Source organism: Gorilla gorilla, chromosome 13 (genome assembly GCF_029281585.2).
Source record: "Gorilla gorilla gorilla isolate KB3781 chromosome 13, NHGRI_mGorGor1-v2.1_pri, whole genome shotgun sequence".
In the NCBI taxonomy this organism is placed as follows: Eukaryota; Metazoa; Chordata; class Mammalia; order Primates; family Hominidae; genus Gorilla; species Gorilla gorilla.
This window is the reverse complement of record NC_073237.2, coordinates 53,552,118-53,559,703: the sequence shown is the minus strand read 5'-3', so window position 1 is coordinate 53,559,703 and position 7,586 is coordinate 53,552,118. Positions and strand designations below refer to the sequence as shown.

Genomic DNA, 7,586 nt, shown 5'->3' with positions numbered 1-7,586 from the left:
GCATGTGTTGAGGAGAAGAATGTGTATTCTGTAGCCGTTGGGTAAAATGTTCTGTATCTATTAGATCCATTTGGTCTATAGTGCAGATTATGTCTGATATTTTTTGTTAATTTTCTCTCTGGATAAACTCTCTAATGCTGAAAGTAGGATGTTGAAATCTCCAGCTCTTATTGTACTGAGGTCTATCTCTCTCTTTAGCTCTAACAACATTTGTTTCTATATATGGGTGCTCCAGTGTTGGATACATGTATGTTTACAATTGTTATATCCTCTTGCTGAATTGACCCTTGTTCATTATATAGTGACCTTCTTTGTGTCGTCTTATAGTTTTTGTCTTGAAATCCATTTTGTCTGGTATAAGAATAGCTACTCCTGCTTTTTTTTTAAATTTCCCTTGGCATGGAATATATTTTACCATCCTTTTATTTTCAATCAAATGTGTCTTTCTAGGTGAAGTATATTTCTGGTAGGCAACAGATTGTTGGGACTTTTGTTTTTTATGTATTCAGCCACTCTATGTCTTTTGATGGGAAGAGTTTAGTTCATTTACATTCAAATTATTATTGATAAGTAAGGACTTACTCCTGCCTGTTTGTTTATTTGTTTTCAGGTTGTTTTGTGGTCTTCTTTTCCTTCCTTCCTTCCTATCCTCCTTTTAGTGAAGGTGATTTTCTTTGGTTGTCTTAATTTCTTTCTTTTTTTTGTATGTATCTGTTATATGTTTTTAAATTTGAGGTTACCATGAGATTGCACGTCACATTTTAACCTATAATTATTTATTTTATTGTATTTCTAATTATCCAACTTTATTTTCCAACCGCGCAGTCAAGAGATGTCACAGCCGCTAGGGTGAATGTACAACTTCTGCAGCTTTCAAAACCAGGCGGGAAGCTACGTGACTGCACAAAAGACAAGACATGAGGTGCACGGTTCAGGAAGAAATGGCTGGGTCTCTTCAACAATATTAGTTTAGAGCATTTTAAGGTAACACATACCCTAGTACTGCTTACAAGTCAAAGGAGAAAGGGCAAGGCATCCGTCATACATCACATCCCTTCGAACAGGGAAATGAGCGTCAATTCTGTGAGAACAGCATCTTCGGATTACACATCAGCTTGTTTCACTTCGACTTCCGTGGCAGCTGCAGCAGAGGCAGCCATGGTTCCACCACTTTCTGCCTCTGCTGCCTTTGTCTCAGCCCCACTTCCAGCCTCCACAGCCTCACTTCTGGCCTCGCGGCCCCCTACTCAGATGCTGTTACACAGAGCATCTGCTCTTCCAGCAGCTGTTCAGCTTGAGGATCACTACTGTTGTCGGCTGTATCCACGGGGCCTTCACAATCGCCTTGCTCTCCAGAGCAGTGCTCCTTTCCCATCTACAGCCCTCACTGCTGTTGTAATCTCCTGGGCCAAGATGTTTGCCGCCACCTCCTCAGGTGTCTCTTCCGTATCCTCACCTCCTAAATTGCCATCTCCTCCCATTTCTGTATCACCAGTTTCACTGGTGTAAGGGGCCTCACACCTGAGGTATCTGTCTGTTGTTCAAGAAACTCTTAACCACATGGAGACTGGTTTTCTTGAACTGTTCAGCAGCCGGCCCAGTCTCATAGGAGGCCACCAAGGCAAGCAAAGGTGGCCTGGTGGCCGAGGCCACTTCCATGCACATGGCCTCTTATGGCCCAGAGCGGGGCACCTACAATTGCAACTCCCTCACTGCCAAGATCAATCAGCTTTTGGACATGATGTCCAAGGAAGAAGGCAGTGGGGGGAGCGGCCACGGTGGGGAGGGCATGCAGGACTGGGAGAGCTCCTTCCACTTGCAGACCTTGGAGTCCTGTGACTCCATGGCCTGCCTGCCAGAGCACAGCCCCTACTGCCCCAGCTACAGCTACGACTACGACTTCGACCTAGGGTTCCACCGCAATGGCAGCTTTCGGGGGCAGTATAGTGAATGTTGAGACCTGGCCCTGGAGTAGGGCTCCCTCAATGGCTTCATGCCGGGCGGGGCCACGGCCAGGGCCATTTCCAGGACCAAAGCAATCCCGGCACCTTCATGTGCAACAACCCCTTCAAGCCACCCTCAGCCTCCCCTGATCCTCTATCTACGCCCTAGAAAGAGCTGAACTACGTGAGTGGATGGGGTCTGGGAAGGCCCTCTCCCCAGCCAATGGCCTCCTTGGCTCTTCTCCCCGTCCGTGGTTCCTGACTAAGGCTTGATGGGCGTGCAGGGGGCGGGTGGCTATGACAGCGCTGGCCTTAAGGATGTGGTCACTCGCAGGGCCAAATGCAGGATCAGGATCCACCCAGAAGGAGAGGGTTTGACCCGTTTGGGCTAGAAAGCATGGGAAGGAAACAGAAGCAGTTCCGGAACTGTAAGGAGCCAGAGACCAAACTAGCCTGGGTTGACAGCGAAGGAGATTTCTCAGAAAATGATAACAAAGCTGGTGATTTCCACTCAGAAGATGAAGAATTCAAAGGTGAGGATAAATTCTGTGACTCTGGTAGGCAGAGAGAAGGACGATGAGGATGAGGAAGTGAAAAAGAGAAGGGAAAAATAAAGGAGGAGAGACAGGATGCAGGACTGAGCAGCCGACAGGATTCAGTTGGCCTCTTCTGTGTGCAATTTCTGTAGATTTGAAGACGAAGAGATCCAGAAGCATCTGCAAAGCAAATTTCACAAAGAGACGCTGCAGTTTATAAGCACCAAGCTGCCCAACAAGACAATGGAATTCATCCGGGAATACATTATAAACAGGAATAAAGAAATTGAGAAGAAGCGTCAGGAATTGATGGAGAAAGAAAGCACAAAACCAAAACCAGATCCTTTCAAAGAGATTGGCCAGGAGCACTTTAAGAAGATCCAGGCTGCTCACTGCCTGGCCTGTGCCGTGCTGATCCCAGCGCAGCCACAGCTTCTCCAGCCACACCTGCACTTCGTTGACCTCAATAACCTATTTTTTAAATTAATGGCAACTTAACATTGAATGCATAAACAAACAGGCAAAGTGAAAACTAATAAAAACTCTACACTGCAACTTCATCTCCCTGCTTTATAATTTTTTGTGGTTGTCTTATTGTATGTCTTACTATACTATGTCTTGAAAATTTGTTGTATTTCTTACTTTTGATAGTTTCATCTATTAGTCTTTCTACTCAAGGTATGAGTAGTTTATGCACCAGGATTACAGTGTTATGATATTCTGTGTTTTTCTGTGTGCTCACTATTACAGGTGAATTTTGTGCAATATCTTCAGATGAGATGAATTATTATTGCTCATAAACATCATTTTATTTCAGATTGAAGAACTCCCTTGAGCATTTTTTGTAAAATAGGTCTGATGCTATAAAATCCCTCAGTTTTTCTTTGCCTGGGAAAGTCTTTATTGTTCCTTCATGTTTAAAGGATATTTTTATTGGATATTGCTGAGACCAGCTCTGTTGTGGAGACCCCAACCCAGTGGCACTAGAGGAATTAAAGATACACACACAGAAATATTGCATGTGGAATGGGAAATCAGTGGTCTCACAGCCTTCAGAGCTGAGAGCCTTGAACAGAGATTTACCCACATATTTATCGACAGCAAGCCAGTGATAAGCATTGTTTTTATAGATTATAGATTAAATAAAAGTATTCCTTACGGGAAATAAAGGGATGGGCCAAAACAAAGGGATGGGTTTGGCTAGTTACCTGCAGCAGGAACATGTCCTTAAGGTGCAGATCACTCATGCTATTGTTTGTGGTTCAGGAATGCCTTTAAGCAGTTTTCTGCCCTGGGTGGGCCAGTTATTCCTTGCCCTCATTCCAGTAAACCCACAACCTTCCAGCATGGGCATCATGGCCATCATGAACATATCACAGTGCTGCAGAGATTTTGTTTATGGCCAGTTTGGGGGCCAGTTTATGGCCAGATTTGGGGGCCTGTTCCCAACAGATATACTATTCTAGGATAATTTTTTTCCAACTCTATGTGTATGTCATGCCATTCTCTACTGGCCTGTAAGCTTTCCACTGGGAAGTCTGCTGCCAGACATATTGAAGATCTTTGTATGTTACTCGTTTCTTTTATTTTGCTGCTTTTAGGATCATTTCTTTATCCTTGACCTTTGGAAATCTGATTATTGAATGTCTCAAGGTGGTCTTCTTTGGGTGAAATCCACTTGATGTTCTATAACTTTCATGTGCTTGGATATTGACATATTTCTCCAGGTTTGAGAAGTTCTCTGTTATTATCCCTTTGAATAAACTTTCTACCCCAATCACTCTCTCTACCTTCTTCTTTTTTTTTTTTTTTTTGATGGAGTTTTGCTCTTGTTGCCCTGGCTAGAGTGCAATGGCATGATTTTGGCTCACTTCATCCTCCTCCTCCTGGGTTCAAGCAACTCTCCTGCCTCAGCCTCCTGAGTAGCTGGGATTACAGACATTTGTCACCATGGCCAGCTAATATTTTTGTATTTTTAGTAGAGATGCGGTTTCCTCATGTTGGTCAGGCAGGTCTTGAACTCCTGATCTCAGGTGATCCACCTACCTCAGCTTGCCAAAGTGCTAGGATTACAGGCATGAGCCACCCTGCCTGGCCTACCTTCTCTTTAAGGTCAATAACTCTTAGATTTACCCCTTGGAGGCTATTTTCTGGATCTTGTAGATCTGGTTCATTCTTTCGTATTCTTTTTTCGTTTCTCTCCTTTGACTATGTGTTTTTAAATAGCCTGTCTTCAAATTCCTTAATTCTTTCTTATACCTGATCACTTTTACTGTTAAGAGACTCTAATACATTTTTATGTATGCAGTTGCATTTCTCAGCTCCAGAGTTTCTTCTTGATTTCAAAAAGTATTTCAATCTCTGTTAAATTTATGTAATAGGATTCTGAATTCCTTCTCTGTCTTATCTTGACTTTCACTGAGCTCTTCCATAGAGATATTTTTAATCTACTCTCTGCAAGGTTACATATTTCTGCCTCTCTGGGATTGGTTACTAGTGCCTTAGGTAGTTCATTTGGTGAGGTCACATTTTCCTTGATTGTCTTGATACTTATGGATATTTTTCAGTGTCTTGGAACTGAAGAGCTAGATATTTCTTGTAGTCTTCACAGTCTGGGCTTCTTTGTACCTGTTTCTATTGGGAAGGTTTTCCAAATATTCAAAGGTACTTGGTTGCTGTGATCTAAGTCTTTTGTCACTGCAGCTGTATCTGCATTAGAGGGCATCCCAAGCCCAGTAATACACTAGTTCTTGGAGGCTCATAGAGGTACCACCGTGGTGCTCTTGGGTCAGATTTGGGATAATTCTCTGGATTACCAGTCAGAGATCCTTGTTCTCTTCCCTTACTTTCTCCCAAATGGAATCTTTATTACTGTGCTGAGCTGCCTGAGGGGTGACAATAGCACCTCTGTGAGCATCACTACTGGGACTGCACTGAGTCTGACCCAAAGCCAGCACAGTACTGAGTCTCACCCAGGGCCTGAGGTGACCACTACCTATTTACCACCTATGTTTTCTCAATGTCGAAGGGCTCCACAATCAGTAGGTGGCAAATCTGGTCAGGCTTCTCCTCTTCCATTCAGAGAGGTGAGTTATCCCAGTCCCTGGGTAGGTCTAGAAATGGTGTGCAGGAGTCAGGTCCTGGAGTTGGGAACCTAGGAATCTACTTGGTGCTCTAGCTAATGTGGCACCCAAGCTGCAAGATTTTTCCATCTTTTCCTCCCCTTTCCTCAAGTAGAGAAGACTCTCTCTGTGGCCATCACTGCCACAGGCCTGCAGCAAATACTGCCTGGCTAGTGCTGATGTTCAATCATGGCCCAAGGGTTCTTCAGTTCACTTGTGGTGAATACTGACAGGCCTGCATCTCTTGCTTCAGGGCAGTGGGCTCCCTTCTGGCCTAGGGCAGGTCCAGAAATACCATGCAGGAGCCAAGGTCTGGAATCAGGGACAGCAGAATCCCACTTGTGGCTGAGCTGGCACCCAAGCTGCAAGAAAAAGTCCCCTTTACTCTTCCCTCTCCTTTCCTCAAGCAGGAGTCTCTCCCCATAGCCACCACAGATGGAAATGTGCTGAGTCACACCTGAAGCCAGCATGGCTCTGAGTCTCGCCCAAGGCCCACGGTAATACTGCCTGGCTATCACTGCTAGTTATTCATGACCCAAGGGCTCTTTAGTCAGCAGGTGATGAATCCTGTCAGGAATGTGTCCTTCCTTCCCTTCAAGGCAGCAGGTTCTCTTCTGGCTCAGGGTGTGTCTAGGGATGTCATCCAGGAGCTAGGGCCTGGAAAGGGGGCCTCAGAACTCTGCCTGGTGACTTCTTCTGTGGCTAAGCTGGTATTCAATTCACAAGACAATTCCTATGTACTCTTCTCTCTCCTCTCCTCATGTGGAAGGAAGGAGTCTCTCCTGGATCTGCAAGCTGTACTGTCTTGGGTTGGAGAAGGGGTGATGTAAGCACTCCTTTAGCCACCTCAGATGATTTCTCACTAGATTGCAAGCACCCCAAATTTACTGGCTCCAAGTTCAGCACAGCACCAGGACTTGCCCAGGAATTCTATTCTTTGTGGCTGAAACTGCCATCCAAGTTCATTTAGAACCCCAGAGCCCTTTAGCCTGTGGTGATGTGGCTTGCTGGAACTCAAATTCCTACTGCTGGGGCTGGCCTAAATAATCCCTCCATGGGCGCTGACTGAGTCCTGCCCCTTCTTGCTTTCTGCTGTGACACGGCAGCACTGAGTTCCAATGCAACATTCCACAATCACTGTGCTCTCCCTCCTGCAAGCACACAGATTTTCTCTCCGCATCACGTGGCTGCTGCTGGGAGGTGGAGAGGGGTAGTGTAGGTGATTTAAGATTGTCTTTTTTAGCCTCTTTCCTTAATATGATGTTAAAACCAGGTACTGTGACTGCTTGCCTGATTTTTGGTTCTTACGAAGGTGCTTCTTTGTGTGGATAGTTGTTCAATCTGGTGTTCCTGTTGCGGGGAAGATTGCTGGAGTATTCTGTTCAGCCATCTTGTTTTGCCTCACTCTTCTCTGTTTTCTTTTTTCATATATTTTTTGTTGTAACTGCACTTAACAATTATTTTGTTTCCTTATTTTCTTATAGGGGATTAAATATTACTTCCCATTAATTCATCCCATACCTCTTCTCCAGAAGAGGACATTACATTATGTCCATACATTATGTAATTCATTGGTTTAATTTTGTTCTTCGATAAATACTTCTTGAGGCCCTCTCTTTTTCTTCTCTAATCTGAAGTTTGTTCTCGAATTCTGTGGGATAGCTTATGTCTTGTCACTTTGGGATTGACATTTAACTTCATCCTAGCAATTCCTATCAACTCCTTCCTGCATTGAACCCCACCCCTTTTTTGTTTTCATTTCTTCTTTACTCTTAATTTATGGCTTTAATTTTAATGGGCTATATCTTATAGTAGCACATTGGAAATTATTTGAAGAAAAGTAAATTTCTTGAGGATTTGTGTGTCTGTTAAAAAAATAATTGTGATAACAACTTTCTGAGAACTTCTTAGATGCCATACTCTACTCTTTGCATTTTATGTTTGTTTACTTATTTAATCCTCAAAACAACCCAGTAAGAGAATTA

At 44.0% G+C, this 7,586-nt stretch overlaps 1 pseudogene; it reads left to right on the top strand.

Annotated features, from left to right (window-relative positions):
- The first annotated feature begins 1,068 nt into the window (after positions 1–1,068).
- Positions 1,069–2,977, top strand: LOC101137756 (A-kinase anchor protein 8-like; annotated as a pseudogene).
- The last annotated feature ends 4,609 nt before the right edge of the window (positions 2,978–7,586 follow it).